Raw genomic sequence first — 22563 nt, 5'->3', positions numbered from 1 at the left:
TTCTTCTACTGGCTTTCGGGGGCAAACTCATGGGAGGAAAAAAAAGAGGGGGAAAATGTGGGTAGTTGCAGCGCACTGTATGGAAAGCAGTGTAAAGGTGTCGGTTATGAAGTGAAGTGATAACACATTGCAGATAAGCTTCTTTTTTTTTTGCTCCATCGAGAGGATTAAGTGTACACAAGATGTGCAGTGGCACATCGGTGATGCATGATGTTTAGAGAGGAGTTTTTATTTTGTTTGTTGCTTTCACTAGACAGCAAAAGGATTAGAAATTGGAAAAGTAAGCCTGTTGTATTTGGTAGGCACTTTCCAGATTTTTTAAAAAAGCCGTTAATTATGCAATACTGCTGCTAGTGCTGCCTCCACTGAATGAGGATGGGATAATCGCCAGGATCACAAATGCTTACCGGGTATCCAAGCGACGCACCGACAAATTCTGTTCGTGTTTCGCCCGAATGCTTTGGGGTTTTGTGCGATCAGAAAATTACTCTAGAAGAATTTTTAATGAATTCCATTGCTAACAACATACCGGCACGGAATATGTGCTGATGGTGGTGATATGCACGGTAAGCTTAATATTGCTTCCAAAAATAATTGCTGTGCTGTGTTTCCTGTGTGCGCTTGGGAAAACTTATTTAGTGGTCGATGAAAAGTTTGCCTTTACCACTCGGAATGCCATCGATGAAGCTTTTTTGGGGAAGATTTGGGTGGATGTGGCAAAAGTAGTAGCGTAGAGCTTCGGATGGATGACCGTCGATACGTAGTGAGTGTCGAACAAATCTGCTTGCCTGCTGGTAGCAAAGTTTGATTGGCTTTTGGCGTTGTTTTGTACTTGTTATGTTTTATCGTTTACAGGAGATGCAATTCTTTGATGTTTTATTTTTTATTTGCTTTAAAGAAAAAGCTCTCATTATTCAAAAAATGCTAGAAGCGTATTATGATTTTTTGCACCCCTCAAAAAATACAAAAGCTATTTTTGCCTTTAAACGATTTTAACCAATTTAACCAACCAACACGCTAAAATGAATGTGACGCCAACGGATTTGCCCTTTTCGAACAGTGAAAAAACTCCCGCAGTACCCTTTTTTTTAGAAGCTAAACAAACAGCTTACTGGCAAAGTTGTACACGCTGCAAGGGCTTCATCGGTGCTGCGCTTAATACGTGCCTGTGAGCTTTGTGTTTTTCTTCCTCCCAAACCATGCGTACAATTAAGCTTTGTACAGTGAATAATTCGCCTTTCATCTTACTGCTGCGCTAGGCAGAGTGGGCGAATGTTCCTGACTGAGCCGTGGGTGGTCTTCTCTCGCTTTTTCACTGGTAGGTGGTACTGGCACGTGTTTCATCTAGCCCGAGAACCCCTTCCGGCAGTGTGTGTGTGTGTGTGTGTGTGTGTGTTTGTGGTGTGGGAAAGAAAGCTCTAACCCATTACGATAAACCGGCCACGTGTGGGAAGACAGTCGGTCGGGCAAGATCCGAGCCGAGTGCTGCATCTTTAATTATGCATTTCCGAAGAATGGCAAGGCAAATATGTTTAACCGCGCTGCACTGGCAAGTAAGGAAACATAAATTATGCACACGGCACACAAAACACGATCCCTTACACCATGACTAGGAAAGGCGAACATACGCGTTTTCACATATTGGAGTAATAAAGGCTCCAATGTCACGGTACGCCGGAATCAACGCGATATTGCCCTCACCTGAAGTGGTGTAACAAGATTCGAGCATTTTGCCCACAGAATAGCTTCGGTTCTGGAAATGTTTCTTACGTTACTACAGTTTTTAAACAGTTTAAGTGTTGCCCTTAGTAGAGATCCTTTCATCGAAAGTAACAGCAAATGCATTAAAAAATCTCTTCTAATAGAATGTTGTTGTCGCTTCGGATGCGATTCATTTAAATATTGTTTTCCTGGTTTCGAGCTATCTTTAACGAACTCGCATTAATTGTGTATCATTGAGCGAAGGCACTTAACGTGCCAAAGATTCCGATTCCACCAAGCAAGTTGCACTCATGATTCTTCCCGGTGGACTGGTTAATCCGGTTTGGCTCAGCCAAGCAACTCACGTACCGCACGTCTTCGATCGCGTGTTGTCGCTGGCGAAACGTCGATGCACCGACACATCGACGATCAAGCGGCGGCCGGTTCGACCGATCGACCAATTCACCTGCCTGAACGACCGATGAAACCCACCTCGGTAGACACCTTTCGCTGGGCACGAAATCTGTCACAAACGAACGGGCATAGGAACGGATGCAATTGTGCAGTTAGGTCGCTTAGTACGACGGCGCGATGAGGCTGGTGGTCGGCGAGATGCGCTTAATCTTAATTGAAATCTAAGGCAGTGCACTTTTGTTGTCACGCACGCATTGATAGAAGTTTCTTGAGCCGTGCTCTCGGCGACGGACTATCGCCCGTTTGTCGTAAACATGCTCCCGTCAGATATGCTACCGATGGTAAACAAACTTGTGGTAAAGAGTGCATGCAGTGGGTTATGTTTTTAATGGTTTATAAATTTAAAAATGATTTACATTTCCATATGAAAATGTTTGTTGTTGAAAAAATACCATTCCACGAGGAAACAAGGGAGTAACGTTGAGGAATAAACATCTAAGACTGTATAAATCGTAATGGTTCAGCATTAAATTTAATGTAGGATGGAATGGTAAATATGATGTTGGTTTTTTATCGCTCTAATTGTTATTATTATTGTGGCTTTGAAGTGTGTTACTACAAGAACTATTAAAGCTGAAGGTTATTGGTTATTATCAGGCGCTACAACCGCTTTGCGGTCTTGGCCTGTCGCAGCAGTGTCCGGTCCCTCGCTGCTGCTCGCCGTCGTCCGCCAATCCTTTAGCCCGATCTTGATGGCGGATGATTCCACGCCACTCTCCCATCTCAATCTGGGCCTATCAAAACTCCTCTGTCTGTGTGGACGGCCTGAAAGGACATTCTGAGCTGGGTCGTCCAGTGCCATGCGTATAACTTGGCCAGCCCATAGAATCCTGGCGAGCCTAATTCGCTGCACGACGCTGAGGTCGTCATACAGCCCCGTCATTGTATTCCCCGTCTTCCACACATACGGGGCCAACGATCCTTCCTCTCGAACGCGGCTAAGAGGGCTTCGTCTGTTTTGGACAAGGGTCCATGTCTCAGAGGCGTATGTGAGTGCTGAGACTATAAAGGTACGACACAGTCCCAGCTTCGACCGTCGCGACAGGTTTTTTGAGGTGAGATGTTTCCTAAGATCGTAGAATGACAGGCTGGCTGCCAGCACATCCTAGCGCGCAACTCCGTCTCTATGCTGTTTTCGGTGCTGACTTTTAACCCGAGGTAGGTGAAGTTTTGGACGGCTTCAAATTTGCGGTCACCTATCCGTACATCAGCCCCACGTAGTTCCGGATTTCTTAGTAGGGCCCGAGGATGGCTCCACCATCAATTTGGTCTTTGTCTCGTTAATCTGCAACCCCTAATCTGAGGTTTTCTGCCGCATGCTCGATCCTTCGGTAGGCGTCTGCTACCTGGGAGAGCCGCAGAACCTATGATGTCTATATCATCAGCGTATGCCAAGATCTGGGTTGACTTATAGCAGATGGTCCCCGAAGTCTCGACCTCCGAGTCACGGATGGCCCTCTCTAGCCCCAAGTTGAATAGGAGACAGGCGAGCCCATTTCCCTGACGGAGGCCTTTGGTGGTAGCAAAGGACCCTGAGCAGAGGAGAGTTTTTCATCCAACTTCACCTGGCATGTGACATCGGTCATGGTCATTCTAACAAGCATGAAACCTAAAGCTGAAGGAATATTTTAAAAATCACAGTTTCAACTTGAAACCTTTGCCTTCACCCCATAAGGTACAGATTGGTTTACTTTGAAACCATAAGGTACAGATCTCATCCGGGCCTTTAGCTCGTAGTTGAGAACCAAATATCCAACTACGTGGTATCTAGCAAGTCTAGTAAAAGTATTAGAGATGGTCGGCGTGATCTATCTAAAGTCGTAAAGAGAAGTTGGATGTAAAAATTTGATAAGATAAGAGCAAATTATATAGCTGTACTGCTTGCGATCTTTCAAATCGGTGCTTCTCTCATATTCTTCCTTGGGGCCTTGCTTTTCGCGTAGTACATCATGGAGTGGCCCGTCGTGTTCCCCGTTAAAAAAGTAGATTATATAGCCAAAAAGGAAAAAAAAAACTTGAAATGAATACGGAAATTATGATAAGTCGAGTAATTCGTGACACTTTGAATCATGCTCGATTAAAGGTTTTCTTGATGGCGTTTGACTTCTGGTTCAAGTGTAATGCTCTTAATATGAACTATCATTTCACTTGAAAAAACAAAAAATCCATTATGATCGATAGTTTTACCCCGACTTTTGCTCTGACAAGCCCATCGTTTATGAGCATAAGTTTCATTTTAAAAATCATGCAAAGCTGAGTGAGATCCTCAATTCGTCTTGTCATTAAACATGGTTTCTAAATAAAAATATTGTTCCGGAAGCATTCACACACCAAATTTGAAAGTAATGTTTTATACATACGGGGCGGCCCGGTGGAGTAGGCGACAGCGGCGCCGGTCTTCAAACGGCAGGACCGGGGTTCAAATCTCATCCGGACCGTCCCCCCGTAGTGAGGACTGACCATCTAACTATGTGGTATCGGCAGTCTAGAAAGCCATTTCGATGGCCGGCATGACCTTAGAGGTCGTTACGCCAAGAAGGAGAAGAAGAAGTTTTATACATTAAAAATGTTTCCCAAATCAAATGCTCATCAATAAACATAAATACACTCCGCCTTACTTGTAGATCAACTTTGTAAGCATACAGTCAACATCTAAATGCGCTCTGTTGCGCTAACACTCGTCGATCTCCTTCCTGTAACCGTAAACATTCTACTACGTCTTCTCGGTAAAACTTCGGTAAAAAAAGGCTTTATTAAAAGGTTGGTAAATCAATTACACATTTATCCTGCACACCTCCCGGTCCCGGGAACGGCAGCGACGGCGATGACGACGGTGTGAACTTGATTTGATATCGCGTGATTGGGTGATTACACGGAGCGTGAACCGTTTCGCCCGCCATTCGATGCTCCTGTTCCTGTGTTCGCAGGGAGATCGATTTCGCTCGGATTGTAGGCAACGGTGCAGCAAGAACAACAGAGCAAGCGACTATACCGACAAGGCTCTCGATCGCTCGCTGGCTGGCACGATTTGCTTACCGGTGGAACGTCGAGCGCGCGCGCGCGTGTGTGTGCATAGAGTGTTATTAAGTTGTTGCAAAGGTAAATGGATCATTTATGCATCGCTTTTTGGGAACGGGGGATCGTTCGATTGTAAAAAAGGCCGGGAGAAAAACAGTGCAAAGACACACGACCCGCTTAATTGATTGTTCCCATAACGGAATGGTGTGTCGGTCGAGGAAAAAGTAGTATTATTGTCCTGAAATTGGTTATCACTACAAAAAGAAACAGAAACAAACCGTCTCACAGCATAAAAGCACCGACAACCACATCCTTCTGTTCTTCAACGGTGTTGAATAGTGTCGGCTTTCGAGGGGGGGAAGGGTGGTCCGACCATATTTCCCATAGTCGCAAATCGTGAATTATCGTGCGCTCGACAGTTTAAATTTATGAACGACCGTAGAGGAGCAAGCAACTTTCGCAGGCACATTTCTGGAGCACAGCACCAAAATAAAAAAAAAAAAAGCGCAAGCCAAAGCTATCGCTGTCGCTCTTCCAGACGCTCTTTAGCTGCGCTATTTTTGGGGCGAATAATAAATTTCCATAAATTTTCACGATTTACCGCGTGCCGGTATCCAGGCGCGCACTCCCCGGGTTATGCTTCCCTTTCACCGTGTTATACCCGTTGCGACTGAACTATACGATGCGAAACTTTTGGCCATCATCACACAACCATTTACACCCCTTCTCCCTGCCCTCACCTACGCCACACCGCCATAAAGCGTTCCACCGAAAAGGGGAGTCGTAATGTAATGTTCGGTTTCGGTAGATTTTTGATGAGTTGGATTTAATTAAATTCAACCTGTGATTTGTGTGTCGCGCGCCTTGCTACACACACACACACATACACACTAAAACCACGCAAGTAGCATAAGGGGTCATGCGGATCGATCGATATGTTTGTGGCCGGGAGGAGCTGGCAAAAGTGGAAAGCCCCATTTTCACACCGCACACGCGATAATTTTGGTGACGAATGTTTGGCGATGAGGATCGATTTTGGGGTCGGAAAGAAGGCGAGGGGGCTGGGGTTCCTATGGTGGAGTTAATTGTTGGCAGAAAACAGTATGCTGCTCCATATGCAGTTTGCCCGGGGAAAGTGCGTAGTAGTTCAATGAATCTTTCGCCTGAAGTTCGATTATAATGCCAAAGCATCGCCCAGCCGAACAACCGTAGCTCGTAATTTATTAATGCTTTCCGTTTATTTGTTCTCATTAGTGCAGAAGGTTTTAAGGGGTGGAGTATAGTCGTTTTGTTAGCCAAAGCATTCGCTATCATCGGCATGAGATCAGCATGTGTATGTGGATTGGAGAGGATTAATAACTTAATGGACGAATCGGTAGGACATTTTTTGTTTTAATCGCTTAATATTAAATTTCATTTTTACCTTTCAATAATTTTATTTGCTGATCTTAGCTCTTGGGATGAGCCTTTATTCTTCCTCTCTCTCTCGCATCGATCGCCGACTCAATCACAACGGTCAGTTATGAGTGGAGCACTCTTGCCGCACGGGGTTGGCTAAAATATTTGAGGTTAAAAGTACAGCTTAAGCTGTTTCCTTATTAAGATATGCCGCAACCGAAAACAGCACGCCAAAAACAAAAACTGTTAACGACTTTAGGAAGATAACCAAAAGAGGAAATTGGCGATAAACATTTACAGCACGACTTTCTGCTGCCTCAGCCCACTGCAGATGTATTAATTTTAACGACACAGTAAAGAGGAGGGGGTTTTTAATGGCTTATGAAAGGGGAGATGATCAATCGAGATTAGCAAATGAATATTTGTGCATTAAAACTACGCTCGTAAAAACTAAAAATACTGAGGAAATTTTGCTTCAGGGTTCGGTATGAAACGTTTGCTCCTTTCACTGCAATCACCCGGGAAGCCGGGCTTATATGGGCACGGTTGGATATTGTTGTTTAAAATTGCCATCCACGGTGGTATTGTTTTACGTGGCTTTTGCTTGGAGAGCGTTAACATTGTACTCAAATTCGCATACACACACACACACACACACACACACACACACACACACACACACACACACACACACACACACACACACACACACACACACACACACACACACACACACACACAACGCACATACCCAAGCAGCATTCCGGCGTGTTCCCGTAAAAGGCATTAATTAAAATGGTGATCCATCTCCGATATCCAAACCCGGAAAGCCAGGTGGGATTCACAATGGAGGTACAAAAGTTAGCCTGCAGGTGGATGTTGGCGGTGGTGGTAGCCCCCAACATGCTACATATTCATGCGCTACAAAGCTCTCCTGCAACTCCAATTCACCCGGCAAAAATCACATCATACACTGAGCCTGAAAGAGATGCTGTAAGAGAACTGCAAAAAAAAAAAAAATTTGCTCAATCCTGACAAGCTGCTCCAAGCAGTCACGATCCGTGTTTGGTTGCCCTGCCCGTTGTGAGACAGTCCAGCATACTAATGGTTAACGTTCGATCGCGCGTTCGACCTGCGAATCCGTGTGGAACAGAAACGAGCAGTCTAACAAAGAGATAAACAAATCTATCATCACTTTACGATGCAGCCGTTTGCGTTGTTTTGTGCTCCTTTCTTTCCCATCCCAAGGGTTTCCTTGTACGATTCTGACCCAACAACAGTTTGACAACAACGGCAAGTCGTGCGGTTTGGTTGTCGTTTTTTTTTGCCTCCCTTTTAGCTTTTTAAACCCGCTGCAACCGTAACTAATGGAACGATCACGACCGTATGTCCGTAAGGAGCTGGTGCCCTTTAGAAGAAAACAATCTTAATGTGCCCAACAGTGACTTTGTTTCGAGTGAGGAGCATCATTAAAAACACTTCGCAGCAGATCGGGTTTCGGCATTGTTTCATAATTAGTCGGGTAATTTGGGACGGCGAAAGGCAGCATGCGAGATGGAATGTGGTTCCGTTTTTTTTCTGTACTGCCTGTCGGGATATCGTTTGTCGTTGGTGTCTTCCGATGCCGACACGTATCAAAACTGCCAAGGGAACACCGACAGTGGCAGCGACACAACCAGACAGCCGGACAGCTGGACGGATCAATCTCTCCGTGGTTCCGACCGTGGTGGCTCATGTTCGTGAGAGGAATTCTAAATGAAATCACGTTTGGTCCGAGCAAAAATGCTGACGAGTCCTGTGTGTAGACACTGGCGCTTTGTTGGTGCTTTTGTCTTAATTGCAATTTAATTGCTTGTTTCTTTTCATGTTTTTGATTTGTGATATTTGTGCGTTGGACAGCATGGGGTTTTTTTTTTATTTCAGTTGTGTGATTTTGTAGAGCTTTGTGCGTGTTTTGAGTTTAATGTTTTGCTTGATAACTGTCAGTTAATGCACGAACAAGAAGTTTGACTATCCACTGCCGTTAACTTCAAAAAGAAACAAAAATGGTTTTATGAAACAATTAAACCTTAAAACGTTGCAATTAAAAAGAATTGCTCCAAGGAAACGCTTTCGGCGCTGTTCAACTTCAAATCGACACCTATCGCGATAGGATCACCCGCCAGGCCCTGCCACGACATGTTAATCATCCCGGGGCTGCATAAATCAAATAAAACTCGCACTCCATTAAACTTTCACGCATTTCATAATTATCACGCACAGGGCGAGCACGCGTCTGTAATTGATTTTTAATGCCCATGTATTACGGATAACAGCTGCTGCTGCTGCTGCTGCCGTAGCAGCAGCTGACCCGGATAAGAGCTTGGCCGGACAAGCAGCACGGGCAGAAACGCGATCCTTGCCGCCGGAGGAACACTGGCTTTTTGCTTCTTCGTTTCTCTTTCTCCGTTGCCTTCCTCTGCTGCCGTCAAGCCCAGTAGCCTAACCTTGAGCAAGCAATCCGAATGGGTGCTTTGGGAAGAAGCATTATCGCCTCGGCGCCCTTCAGACGTTGCACGGGGCTGAAGTTGTTCGAGAGGATTTGTCGTGTGTTGTCGGACACTCTAGTGTATGTGCTCTAAACCGACTCGGAGCAAAAGCTCCGGCACAGAGATTAGCCAAGTCTCAGTGACAGTACTGACAGCTTGACGTTAACGTGTAGATCGTTTTTTTTTCGTATTTGCTTGAATTCGGTACCAAGTCTCCAAGGCACAGGCAAATGTTTATCAATAGATTTCGAATTAATTCCTCAAGCAATGATGATGATAACAGTGAAAACTGGACAGATGAAAACTAACATTCATTTATCAAGAAGTGAGTTTTACCTGGGAAATACAACACAATGCTTGTAGAATTTCGTTCTATTATTAAACTCCTTAATTGAATATTAATTCATGTTTGGATTCAATCAGTATTAATGCTTAAGCTACAGGAAATTTAAAAAATAGTTTTCACCACAAGAGATTTCTTGTAATTACTTTGGCAAACATTTTTCGCGCGATAATTGAACGTTTGGCAGTATGGCACGCTAATTAGCAAACAGACCGTCGGCCATTTCTGAATTCCCACAACGCAAACAGAAATTAAATTAAAAAAAACCACGTAACTGCATTCAATCGATGCCACCGTTCAAGGTCGGCCGCGGCTGAACCATATGATGGCGTGGCATGTAGAATACGGATCCATTTAAATGAAACGGATTTTTCCGTACCCGGTACAGCGTCGCACAGGTTGATTGATAAAATTACACCTAGGGACGCGTGATTCCACCTTCGGTTGATTGAAATGGCCACACATACACACATGCTGGTAATTATTCGTTTCCACTAGCAGGTGCCCACCACCCCACTCCCCCACCCCCTCTCCCATCTTCCCCCCATGGAGATGGTATATGGGTACGTTTTATGGCCGCTGGTCTGGCACATGCTGGTCGAAGAGTGGTGGGCGAAAGATGCGCAGAGGTGTGGCACATGAATGCAGTTTGCAATCAGTTGCAATTACTAGCTTGCAATGTTGCACGTGGGCCTGCTTGTATGGGGCAAAGAGCATTTGCTTCCCCAATGGCGTAGTGGAAACGTTCAACCGTATAGTGCATATCGGTGTACCGTAAATTCCGCAGAGCAATGCATTTAATTTGACGGCGAGCATGGGTAAGCGTTTGTTCAAATTTGTAAAATGTGTGGCTTTGATTAGTGCCACATAAGTGGGACGTTAACCGTGGCATCCGTCACACACGCATTGTCTGCTGATTTTAAGCGGTGCGGCATGTTCGCCATTCCGATAGGGTCGAACGGAAATTAACACTCGATCAATCAGTAACGCCAACCGATGAGCTTTATTGTATTATTATTGCAACGTCCATTGTACCGTTTGGTAGCGCTGAATGGTGAGCTGGCAGGTAATTCTAAGTATTAATTTATGTTGTTCAATTGCCCATACCGTTCCACTATTTCTGAGAATTGATTATCATAGCAAAAGATGAAGAACAATTCGCAAAAAATCTAATCAACAGAAGATGATCATTTTACCTCTGATAGCAATAATATAATATCTGCTCCCAGCCTTGTAAAAATAATCAAAACGTCAACCAAACGGCCGAATGAAAAACAGCCGTAATCAAGTAAATCCGGAGAGGTGCCATTTGGGAATCAACATTCATGATTATGTTTTCACCCACTGCTGCTGCTGCTGCTGCTGCTGCTTTTGGGGCGTGATAAGTCCATTAATAAAATCTGCGCGCTTTTGCTAAACTGCACATCTTTACGATAATGAGTTTCATTTATCCAGTGCGAATGCTTCCACTTGGGAAGGTCTGTCGTTTCGGTGCCCATTAATAAGCAAACGCGGGCAAGTGAGCAACACCGATGATCACGCACTGGGCCATGTTCCGCCTGTACAGCACATGGAAATGGAAATATTTCCCCATCGTCAAGAAGAAATCCTTCACTCTTGCAGCTACTGCTACCCATTTGAGGAAGTGAGTTTGAGTGAGGAAAGCAAAAACGGAAGAAAGAATATTTATAATAAATTCCACCGTTTCTTTTCTTTTTTTGCTACTTCGCTCGCCTCGCATTTTTGCATTGACTGACATTGTGCGTCGAACTGACCAGCCGATGAACGTCAATGTTATGGAGCTTTGTATCAGCGAGACAGCAGTTAAAATGTGATTAATTCACAATCATACTCGCTGGGTTGCCTGGTCCGCCTCCAAACGGGCACGCTAACGAGCCTTTCGATCCCAAACAGGCAAAAACTTAATGATGGGAAATGTTGTCATCATCTTCCCTCCACCTCTCTCTCTCTATCTCTCTCTGGAATGATTTAGGTTCGCCTGGATATGGCATCTGTTTTTTTTTTATTTACATCCACATTACAATGTTTCAAGGTAGCAAGTCCAACCAACTACCCGGAATGAATCACCATTTTCTTACTCCCAAACGCGCGAATGCTCACGGTGTAAGGGGAATAAGCACGAGTAATGTATGGCATGTTCATGTGTCAAATTATGTGTGTGCTCCCCAGCAGGTATGAGAGGAGAAAACGCCGTAAGAAACCGTCCTTACGGTGGATGGCAATTTGTGTACGCTCGTAAGATTAATATGGTAATTAACCCGACGAAATTTCGAATATTAAGTGGAGTGTAATCCGTACCGCCATTTTAATGCTAGATACGTTGTACGATGCTTTTAAAAAGGCATCCTCTTATTATGGTTTTGCAACAGTATTAAAAACAATTTTATAGCCATACGGCCAAGCCGTTCCTTACGAATAAATAAAAACGTAAAGTGTATAGGAACGATCAAACCCCCATTTAACAGCGCATTGGAAAGTACACGTGAGCATTAAAAATTTAAATTGCAGTTAAAGTGTCAGTTCTCGTGCACGATGCATGGTTTGTTTGGTTACGTTTTCAAAAGGAAATCATTTGTTTCTAGCCTTAGCCCACCAAACCGTCGTTTGCATGTCGTCTACTACCGATATCTAACTTCGCTGCACTGCTTCTGGCTTCTGCTAGGCCCATTGGAAACGGTCCGTAAATTCACTGTGCTTCGTTTTACCCGTTTGCTATGCAGTTTTATTGCTGCCCAACCGAAGAAACTTCGAAATAAACGAAACGGCAGCAACGTTTGCAGCTCAACATCCGTCCCCAGGCGTATCCGTTTCCGCATCCGGAGCCTGGGCTACGTATCCGCTTAAAATTATAACCATGAATAGAGCGAGAATTATATTTCCTCACTTTTGCACACACACACACACAAACACACAATTTTGTATGCACAATTGAAACGGTGCAGTGCACCGACACCATCTCGATCTACGGTGCCCGTTTACGGCGGTGTACGGTGGAGCTTGAGTAAACATAGATTTATGATTCATATAACATTTGGGCACTCAGCGGGAAATCCAACACCATTACTACGAATTTTGGACCCGTTTGGCAGTGCTTCCCGTACGATGGTTTCCACTGTGCATAACTTCGGTGTTTTTACGTATTTGGCATGTGCATTTTACTGTTCAACTTTTTCTGTTTTCTACCGTGAGCGTATTTGTGTAGGACGCAGGATAATTATTTGATTTTCGTTTTGGGTTTGTGTTAATGTTTGATTTTGTTTCGCTTATTTGCAGGTACGGACTTTACAACTACGCAGCGTTGAATATCGCTGGCCCGTGTGCAAATATTTGACTGATGCAAAGGATTATATTGTTGATGTTGATGTATAACATTGTGCTTATTTGCTTGTGCTTACACAGTAGTTTGAAAAATAAATAAAAATAAGCATAAATAACATTATTTCATTTACAATTCTTCAATCTATAATGTTTAATCGTGTCCTGCAGATTTAGTATCAGTAAAAGAGTTGTTAACAACATGGTCTGGCCGTTCTTGATGAGTAAAAAAAAGGTTAATCTACAAAGATAAACGATTTAAAATCCAATATCATTGAAACTGATTCAACTAATCATTTATGCAATCTGATTCAGCATTCATTGGACGGTGATAATTTAAATATGCTAATGTAAATTAATAAGACAATGGAGGCGCCCAGTGGATTGTAGAAATCAGCCTTGTGGAAACCTTATCCAGAGCGCGGCCGTACCAACCGATTATAACATTTTTTAAGCTGCCTATCATCAATACGAACATTTTGTTTTATTTTATTTAATCTATTTTTTTCAAAGTTTTGTGCAATTTCCTAGACAATATGCAACCATGCCCGTTGCGCTACAAAAGAATTTCGCCAAAAGCAGGCAAGAATATTCTATTTTCACACATGATATGTTATGCACACGGTTGGAATGTATTTTATTGCAAAAAAAAAAAGGAATCTCTTTGTCTCGTCACCGACCGTATCAATTGACAGTGTGGTAGCGGAAAATTGACACGTTTTATTGTCTCTCGAACTTGTGTTTGACCTATTTGGAGGTTGCAATTTGGATTGATTGCAAGTGTGAGATAAAGCGATACAGCTGCTGTATCGATTGCCAAACACTCGGTTCGCTTTGAGTACTATCCTGAGCGAGGAAAGAAATGTGATACGTTACAGACAAGCTTTCTGGTGGGTAAGTGTATTCTAGTCAATCATACGTTTTGGCTTTTAGCAAACCATGGCAACGGTTAGCGCTACTTTGCGTTCGTACCAAGCAGCTAAAATTTTATATTTGCTAAAAACGCAAACCAACGCTTAAAGTGATGCTCAGTTTTGAGTACAATGAACTCGTTCGGGCTTTTATGGGAAAAAATAGTTTCAAGGTATAATGTAACAGAGGTGCTTTTTGAGAAAGCTAATTGAATACTCACAAAAATACCCCAACTAAATTTTATTTTCTCACGCTATGCAAATCGTTGGTAGGAATGCTGGTAGATAAATTTAAGCTTCACCACAGCTAACCTATGATCCTCATTATCGCTTTATCGGGCCGGTACCATCAGTTAGCCAACCTTTTTCCCAATTTGTAAAACTTGAATTTAGTTAGCATAAGTCTTCAAATTTATTATGACTCACAATTCATCACAAGCATAATAGAAGGCATTTGCTTGACATCGTTAAAAAGCTAGCAGCTTTTCTGCCATAATTTATTACCTTCGCCTCTGTTGGAATTAGTGAAAAGGCGGGAACAATGTAAAGAAAGTGCTGTGTAAGTCAAGCTGTGACTGTGAATGATAAAAACGCACGAAATACAAACAAGTTTATTTGCCCTCATCTTAACCAAACAGCACCATTGCGTGTTCGCTAGCGGCTAGCAAAGAATTATTTGCTGATTGATGTGTCCGCAACAAAGGGGGGAAAAAATAAAACTAAAACCGCGCCTTTTTTTTTTTTGGAAATGCGGTTGAAACCTTTAAGGGAAACAGTGACGCTTTAAATATAAAATACAAAGGTACAAAGTGTCACATAAACAAAATGGCCCAGGTCGCAATCTGCTCCTTGTCACGAGGTCACGGCATTCAAGGTGACAGGTCTACTGACAGAAATGGACAACACAAAGGGAGGAAACGTGGCAACCGAAATCATGTTGTGGAAATAGTCACGATCACCTGAGGGTAGCCAATGAGTGGGAAGCTTGCAACCCAACAAGTAGCAATCCGTTGCAGACCTTAGGACTACGATTTCTTCAAGCGATCACAGCGATAGAAAGCGACAAGTAATACAAATCGACCCATGCCAATAATAATTATTTTCAGAGTGTATAGATGCTGTTATCTACGATGAAAAGTAAGAAGTAATTTACTGGCAATGGTTCTACCGATAGGGCAGGTCAGGGTTCAAATCCCAACCAGATAGTTCCACCGTAGTGAGGACAGTTTCCAGCTACTTAGTATTAATAAAAATGGCAAACATGACTGAACAGATCATTAAGCCAAGAAGAAGAACTATTTACAACCATTTATTTGAAGTAGTCATCCCAGAGAACACTTTAGGATTATATTGTTATTTGGATTATTATGTGTATTTGTTGTACATCGTTACGATAGATAAGAATGCTTTAAGGCAGTGAGAAACAGAGAGAGAGAGAGAATTATAAAAGTGTAAACGTAAAATGTTTATCACCACACGACCACCGCAATAAACTCAACATGACGTGATGAAATGATTCAACAACAACTTTTTTCAACTTAACATTGCTTGTCGCTTTAAACAGCGGAAAAAAAAATAAATAAAACCTCCACGCATCAAACTTTACCAACTGATAATGGGGTCCCGGGAAAATGGAGTCCCAGTCTCATTCGCGAACAGCACGCGCAGCTGTCCCCGGTGCAACTTCTGCACCGGAGGGAAATTGAAAACCAACGGAAACAAAAACCTGTGAAATATAAAAGGTCAGCCCGAGTTTGGTACCGTCGCTCCCATCGAAGGGCGGACGACGATACACTAGGCCGGAATGAAAGTTTTTCACTGCAGCGCCGCCTGTGCACCCCATTCTCCTCTGTTCGCTACTGTTCGGATGTTGTGAAGGTTGAGCGAAAATTACACTGTCAGCTGGTGGTAGCGGCAGCGTCGCCAAGTGGTTCGAGATTGGATTTGAGGAGAAAAATAAATGGAGCGCAACAAGCGATGATCGAAGGATAGCGACGGAAACGGCCACCATCCGGTACCGGTTGAGCAGTATGATGTCCTTTTCCCACGCGAAAGCCTCACCGGATGTGGCCAATACGGTTTTGCGGTGGGCGAAGAAAACTCAATCATCTAAACAAAAACCGTTTGCAGCTGTTTTTGTAGATTATTCGCTGCCGGTGAAACCTGATGAAACAGCTGCAGCAGAACTGGTACCGAAAACCGATTTGTGATATCCAGAATACCACGGTTTGGTTTGTTTTGGATTTATTAGTGCTTTTTAAAGTCCGCAATCGATAAGAGGTAAATCATGGGCTTGTAATTGGACGGCGAAGCAATTACCTTGGAAGAGATTACAAAATTTTGCATGCAAAATTTAATGATGGTTCCTTTTGGATAGCTTATTGCTGTTATTCAAGCGTTTTTTTAGCTTAATTTTGTCGAAAAATAGCAATCATACGTTTGGTTGCATATATTTGGAGATAGAGAGAGAGAAAGAAAAAGGAGAGTGAAGGGGAGAGACTGTGTGTTATTGAAAAATAAATGTTTCCACTTGAATAAACCAGATATGCTGGATGGATGATTAAATTTTGAACGCTATCATTCGCGATCGATAAATCACGTTCGCGTGTAGGGAACGGTGGAAGCTCAGCCAAATGCTAAAACACTTTCAACGATGATCAAAGCATGCCGATAGCGTAGAACAAAAGCCAATAAAGATTTTGTTTTAGGGTTTCGATGTATGTGTAAAAAAATGCTCAAAAATTGGCGTCCGATGGTTTAGGCTGAAATATTTAGAAGCGTTTCCATTTCATCGAACGCGAAACGTTAATATATCACATATCGATCGTGTGTTTTGCATAATGGCGCAATTTCCAATGCATACACTGGGTGCTGTTTTGCATTTTCTCGCCGTATGTGAACAGATAGGGCAAATGCTCATTGTTTTCGCACTGATAAGTTTTATTTTTCATCCAAAGATTGCACCCGAAAATATACGAATGCTCAGCGTTAAACCAGCACACGACTGGAATTTCACAAATATTTCTGCCTGCTGTGTTGTTGCAGCTGGTTTTCTTTTACGAAACATCCCAACACATCCCAATTTGCATTGCAACAACATTGCCACAACAATGGAGCAGTTATATTATTGCTACTGCTGCTTCGGGGTTAAAGATAATGTGTTCAAATTACTTCATAATACTTCCTGGGTATGATCAGACGATTGTAGCTACCGCAAGCTCAGCTGCAACATGCAACACGGGTGTGGTTGCACACATACACACACACCTGCACTTACTTACGGTCCCTAAGGGGTGCAATTTGACATGCAAGGTAGCCTTTGTGTAGGACGAAAGGGAACATTAGTTCTAACCTTTGGCGAACCCTTCGAGGAAAACGGGGAAGCTATAACAAAAGAGCCGAAAGCCTAGACGCGCTCGCGATAAGTCCGTACGTAAGAAGATTAATTTAAATGTTGCATGCATGCAGCCAGCATTAGTGTAGGTTAGGTTTTGCTGCAAGGCATTAGTTTCACCCCGTACATGTAGCGTATCTGTTTCGGTTTCGGTAAGCACAGGTAAGTGAAACGATAAAGCTTAATTGGGTGTTGTCAGGCAGACAGTGCGAATTTGCTCTAATTTATAGGCAAAACATGGTTGCAACATGTGGGAAGCGTTCGGCAAAGCATAGGACTGCCGAGCGAATGGAACCATGGAAGAACGGATGAATAATTTTACATAAAGATTACATGCACTCGCAATCGCGATCGTGTGGCCATATGAACTTGTTAGAATTAGTGTAAACAGCTCATTTTACGAGCTTATTGGTGTATAATAAATATGCATTTATTCTAAAATTTGTTATCATCTGCGTGATTTACTTCGGATTAAAAATGAACTCTTTTTTCCCAACCACACTTTTTCGCTTATGGCGGCTAACCGTAACAGCGTGATCGCTTTGTAGAAGATTTTTACCGAAGATAATTTATGAGCAATTGCCTTGTCAGGTATAAACAGATTATCCACTTAACGTACCCTTGTTTAAAGAATGCGTTCAGATACTGTGCCACCACCATTTTCCAATCTGCTCGACACGATGGATGCCGGCAGACGCGACCCACCCAAAACCAAGGAAAAACGAAACCAAAGCTCCCCGAAATCCCAACCATTCATTTATCCCTTTACCGTTGGCGTTCGCTCGCACGATCGAAATGAAGAATGTGTGTGCCCATCGTGATGCCGCGCCGTAAACGATGGAGCTGTCCAATAAGATTAGAAGCGTAAGTAATATGCCCTGAAGCATAAGAATAAAGTTGTTCGACGTGCGGCGGCGGCATTTTGCGACGCACGAAAGAACGCCATCTATTCGGCGCTAGAAGTTGGGAATACGGTGGTCTGGCAGCTTCGTATACCGAGAAAAAGCGTGGAGTTTTTGTGCTGCTTCTACTGCTTCCTGTTCTTGTTGCTTGGCACTGCATCAGCCCCGGCCAGCTTTATGAGCTTCAAATATTCCCTTCCGGGCACGAACGAAAAGCGAGCTATGGCTATGGTTGTAGTTTTTATTCGGACACGTTTTGCAGCAAGGAATTCGCAGGGTCCTGGAGGCGATAACCATTAGGCTAACGCTTAAAATGGAGCCATAATTTATTATTACTGCTCTACTCTATCTCTACGATACTTTGGCTACGAAACGGGGTAGCAACAGCAAAAATAGCTGCGCTGTTTTTAAGCTAAGGCTTCGATCGACAAGCGAGGCAGTAGCAAATGTACCAAACATTGATGGAATGCAATGATGCACGTGCGGAATATAATTTTGGATAAGGTTGTCGTGAAGAGGGTTGCGGATAAAACGTACCACAAGTACTTTGCATCATCTCTTGTCGTCAGGAGCTTTAACGATCTACGATCTACGATCAACAGTATGTATTTGTGGTATACTCTGTACACGGTGAAGTACATTGATGTGAAGCAAATAATAATCATCCAAAAGTACTCTTATTTCTAATAACGTACCCTAGACACGTTTCGACGTTATCGTTGACTTGCGATATTACACCAATTTTCAAGATTTTTTTAATTTATATCACCCAACAATTTTGCAACTTTTTACAGGATCATTACCAAATCCCACCTAAACTGTTTCTTCGTATCAAAAGTGGTATAAATTAGTCTGGTAATCATTCAACTGGCCGATGGTCTTTACAGCTGGAAGAAGAAAAATGCCACCTTTAACAAAAAATTTAAAATAAAATATGTTTTAATAATTTTCCTTCCCAATCATAACATTCACAGGCGCTTATTTTGCGCTTCCCACCTGTGAAGAGTAATTGGGAACAAAAAATAATTTTGAATAATTTCAGCTCAAGTTCTTGGTCTGTTTTTTCCCCTGTTTTGGTTCCTGTTCCGGAACTCTAAACTCCGGTTGGACGACAGCAACAGATATCTCATTACAGCACTTGTGTGCTTAATGAAAAGTCTCATCGTCAACTGCATGCTCTCTCTCTTTCTCTCTCCGATCGATGGCACTGTGTATTCAGTACACAAATACAAACACACCAGCAAAGAGGTTACTACTGTTGTGGCTGACCTTTACCAAACAGTCCGCAGCAATGATAAGTGATGCGAGTGATTTGCGAGAACCACCGGGATGAAGTACGAGCTACTTGAGTGCGAATTTCTCAAGCACCTACTGGCTGCTGTCGATTCCATTGCCTCGAATGACGCTTGGCTCTGCCCTAGTGTGCATCCAAAATCATGGTCAAGTACTTGGCTAGTGTCACAACCAGGGAAGTAACAGCATTCTGCAGTATTTCTCCATCGAGATTGGAGCAGATGCGTAGTTCCAGCAGCAGCAGTTCGTAATGAACTTTATAATACAATAGATTCTATGAAATAGTGTACTTTGCATGACAGAAAACAGTTATCTTCTTTATCAAATGCACTCATAGGATTTTCTTTAAAGTATGCCCTGTTAATCACCACCAGTGGGTAGCTTCGGAACAAAATCGTGAACGTAATTAAGGAGTAAATTTAAACACTCTTTGCACGCCAACAGTTACAACGCAATGTAAACCGTGTGCATTCGTTTCGCTTAAATGCAAAGCCCATTGCCCAGAGTTTAGTCAGCTTGAATAACACGGCTCTTGAAGGTTCCAGCCCTTACGGGTTGTTTCTAACACGGCTTCGAGAAAAGGGAATTTAAAATTAGGTCGAGGCCAATTTCATTAACCGTGCAGCAGGCTAACGAGCGGTGCTCAACCATGGTGCCAAGGTCCTCGTACCGAACAAGTGAGCATTTCCGGTAACCGTTGTTTGGTAGTTTGTGTACTCCTCGGGCATGGTTTGCCTTCCATTGGCTATCGATGCTATCGGGATCATCACCGAACGGTTGTTGTTGTTAATTTGGCTTCTTTCACCTGTTACGTTGGAGTACCTTTTTTCCGGAAATGCCAATAAGCAGCAAAGAATGACAAGCGATTACAATGAGCGCTGTCCCTGCTTGGAGGATCGACGTCGTGGAAAGCTCGTCAATCAAGAGCTCAATCTAATCAATACACTGCATGAGGGTTTAAATTTGTAATGAAATTCACGATTTTTATAAGTGTTTGCTCAGTTGTAGATTGAATTTGGCTGATTATTTTTTTGCAAGCGGCGTTCAGATCAGACGTATCATTCAATTTGGTTTGATGAAAAACTAACCACGCCACACAACCACAATCAACAATGTATTGGCAAGCCAATAGCGCACGGTAAGCGATACTTTGAATGACCACATTTGTTGGGTGATAGTATATTCCATCAATTCACACCACACCGCAACCATTAGTAGCAATACGCCTAAGTGTTAAAGCAATTAGTGGTGGTTTTTTAAATGGTTTGTTTTTTGGTTTAACATTCATTTATTAGCACACTTATATCGAAAGTGTGAAACGCGATGTCATGAACAGTGTTTGACTTGATTTGTTACACGAAATGGCTTCCGAGAAGTCGTGCATGCAATTTCCCAATATGCTGCTATGCTTGATGTTTTGGAAAGTAAAGCTTAGTTATAGTTTTATCATGATTTCTTCAGGAACGGACCTGGCCTAATTATAGTAATCATCCATAAAAAAGGGGTAATTTCAAAGAAAAACTCATTCTTCCCATTTGCTACAGATTTTAATGTATTTTCCTTTACAACACTCGTCACGTCACAACAGTCAGTCAGGTCAGTTATATGAGCTGACATACACTATTTTAACTACATCATCGCGGGCACAACATTCATCATGACTTTATGGTCCGCCCGTCCGCACGAGGATGATTGTTATGTTCGCGTGTCACCACCAATTGCATGTTCGATCGTCACCGGTTTGCCTCGGGTCTCGCTTCCCATGCGCCGCCGGCCATCTCGTTCGGCACTTTTATTGTCTAGTTGTAGCCGGGTAGTCTAATCTTGATCTTGATCTTGTCCGACTAGAAATGCCAACGGAAACACGACTGATAGGTAGTGTAATTTCACGTGACCTACGACAACGTTCAACCGGCGAGCCGGCTCGCTAATACGAGTGGGATTGATAGCAGAGGGTTTGAAGTTGCTTCCCTCCGTTCACATCACAGCTAATAACATCACCGATTGGAGGCGGTTTTGACATGAGCTGTCAACTGACTGGCAGCTGACACAAATACGACCGGAGATTAGAGCGCAAATTGTTTCGATGGTTATGTTTTAGCGTGCCTACAAGCGTAATTTAAATGATTTTGAATGAGTAGCTTTGAGCGAAACTCTTATTTTAGTTGTGATTGGTAAAATGTTGCTTTACATGAGGTAAAGTTAAAGCAAAAATTAATTTGTTTTTGAATCGTTGATGAACTCTTTCCAGTAGAATATGTTTAAATAATCAGTTTGAATCGTTATTACTGAATAGAACATCGATTTTCTTTCGTTCGAATGTAGTCCATCCACTTCGCGCAAAATATGCAATGGTGAGGTCAATCTTTGTCACCCTCGTACTAGAAACAGCTTCCTATTCCAACCTTCCAGCCCACGGTATGTATGCACCTAGACACGTATTTTGCGTCCTTCGACTCATGCAGACCACTCAATAAAATGGGAAAATCCCCCAAAAAATCGTTCACCCACACAACAGTGGGCGAAATAGTACAGTCCATACAACATTATTGGTAGAATTATTGGCAATATTTTCTCTTCCATTTGACTGCTGGTACTCATGCAGCGCAGGACTCTCCTCCGTGCGGCGTACATTTTCAAGAAGGCGGCAAACCCAGAAACAGAAAATGTGTTACCCCGATTTTCCAAACTAGCTCTTTCCACGCTCATTTGCCACCACGCTAACGCGACGGCTTTGGTGGTCTGACCATAAAAAAGCATCACGGTTCTGTTTTATGCGTTGCGTGACGCCACGCCACTACAGCTCAGGAGAAGCAGTTCTCACCAATTTCTGGATCGTGCACTTTTCTAGGAAAAGTGGTAAACTTCTGCTCCTATTCTGCTTGATAATGCTGGCAGGTTTACGACTTACAGCGCTTAATGTAAATGGTGAAACCAAGAGGACAGCAAAACTTTGTCGTCTGGTCTGGTAACGGACAGCAAGGTGATTGCATATAGATTGGTAGTGCATTACCGTTTTGTGTGTGTGTGTGTGTATGTGCGTGTGATTGTTGTGGTAGTACCCACCTAATAATCACGCCCGGTCGAATCACTCCAAGTTTGCAAGTAACTTTTTTCCCTTTTTTGTAAGATGTAGTCCACGAGCAAGCTTAAGCTGTCTCTGCACAATAGTTAGCAGGATACGGTTGAGTTCCACTATTGACAAGGCGTGTGACATCTTCCGGCGTGACAGAACGAGCAAGGCGAAAGGTGCAACGCGAACGCG

This window comes from Anopheles maculipalpis, chromosome 2RL (genome assembly GCF_943734695.1).
Source record: "Anopheles maculipalpis chromosome 2RL, idAnoMacuDA_375_x, whole genome shotgun sequence".
NCBI classification, from domain to species: domain Eukaryota; kingdom Metazoa; phylum Arthropoda; class Insecta; order Diptera; family Culicidae; genus Anopheles; species Anopheles maculipalpis.
The sequence above is the reverse complement of the archived record's forward strand: the minus strand, read 5'-3'. Positions refer to the sequence as shown.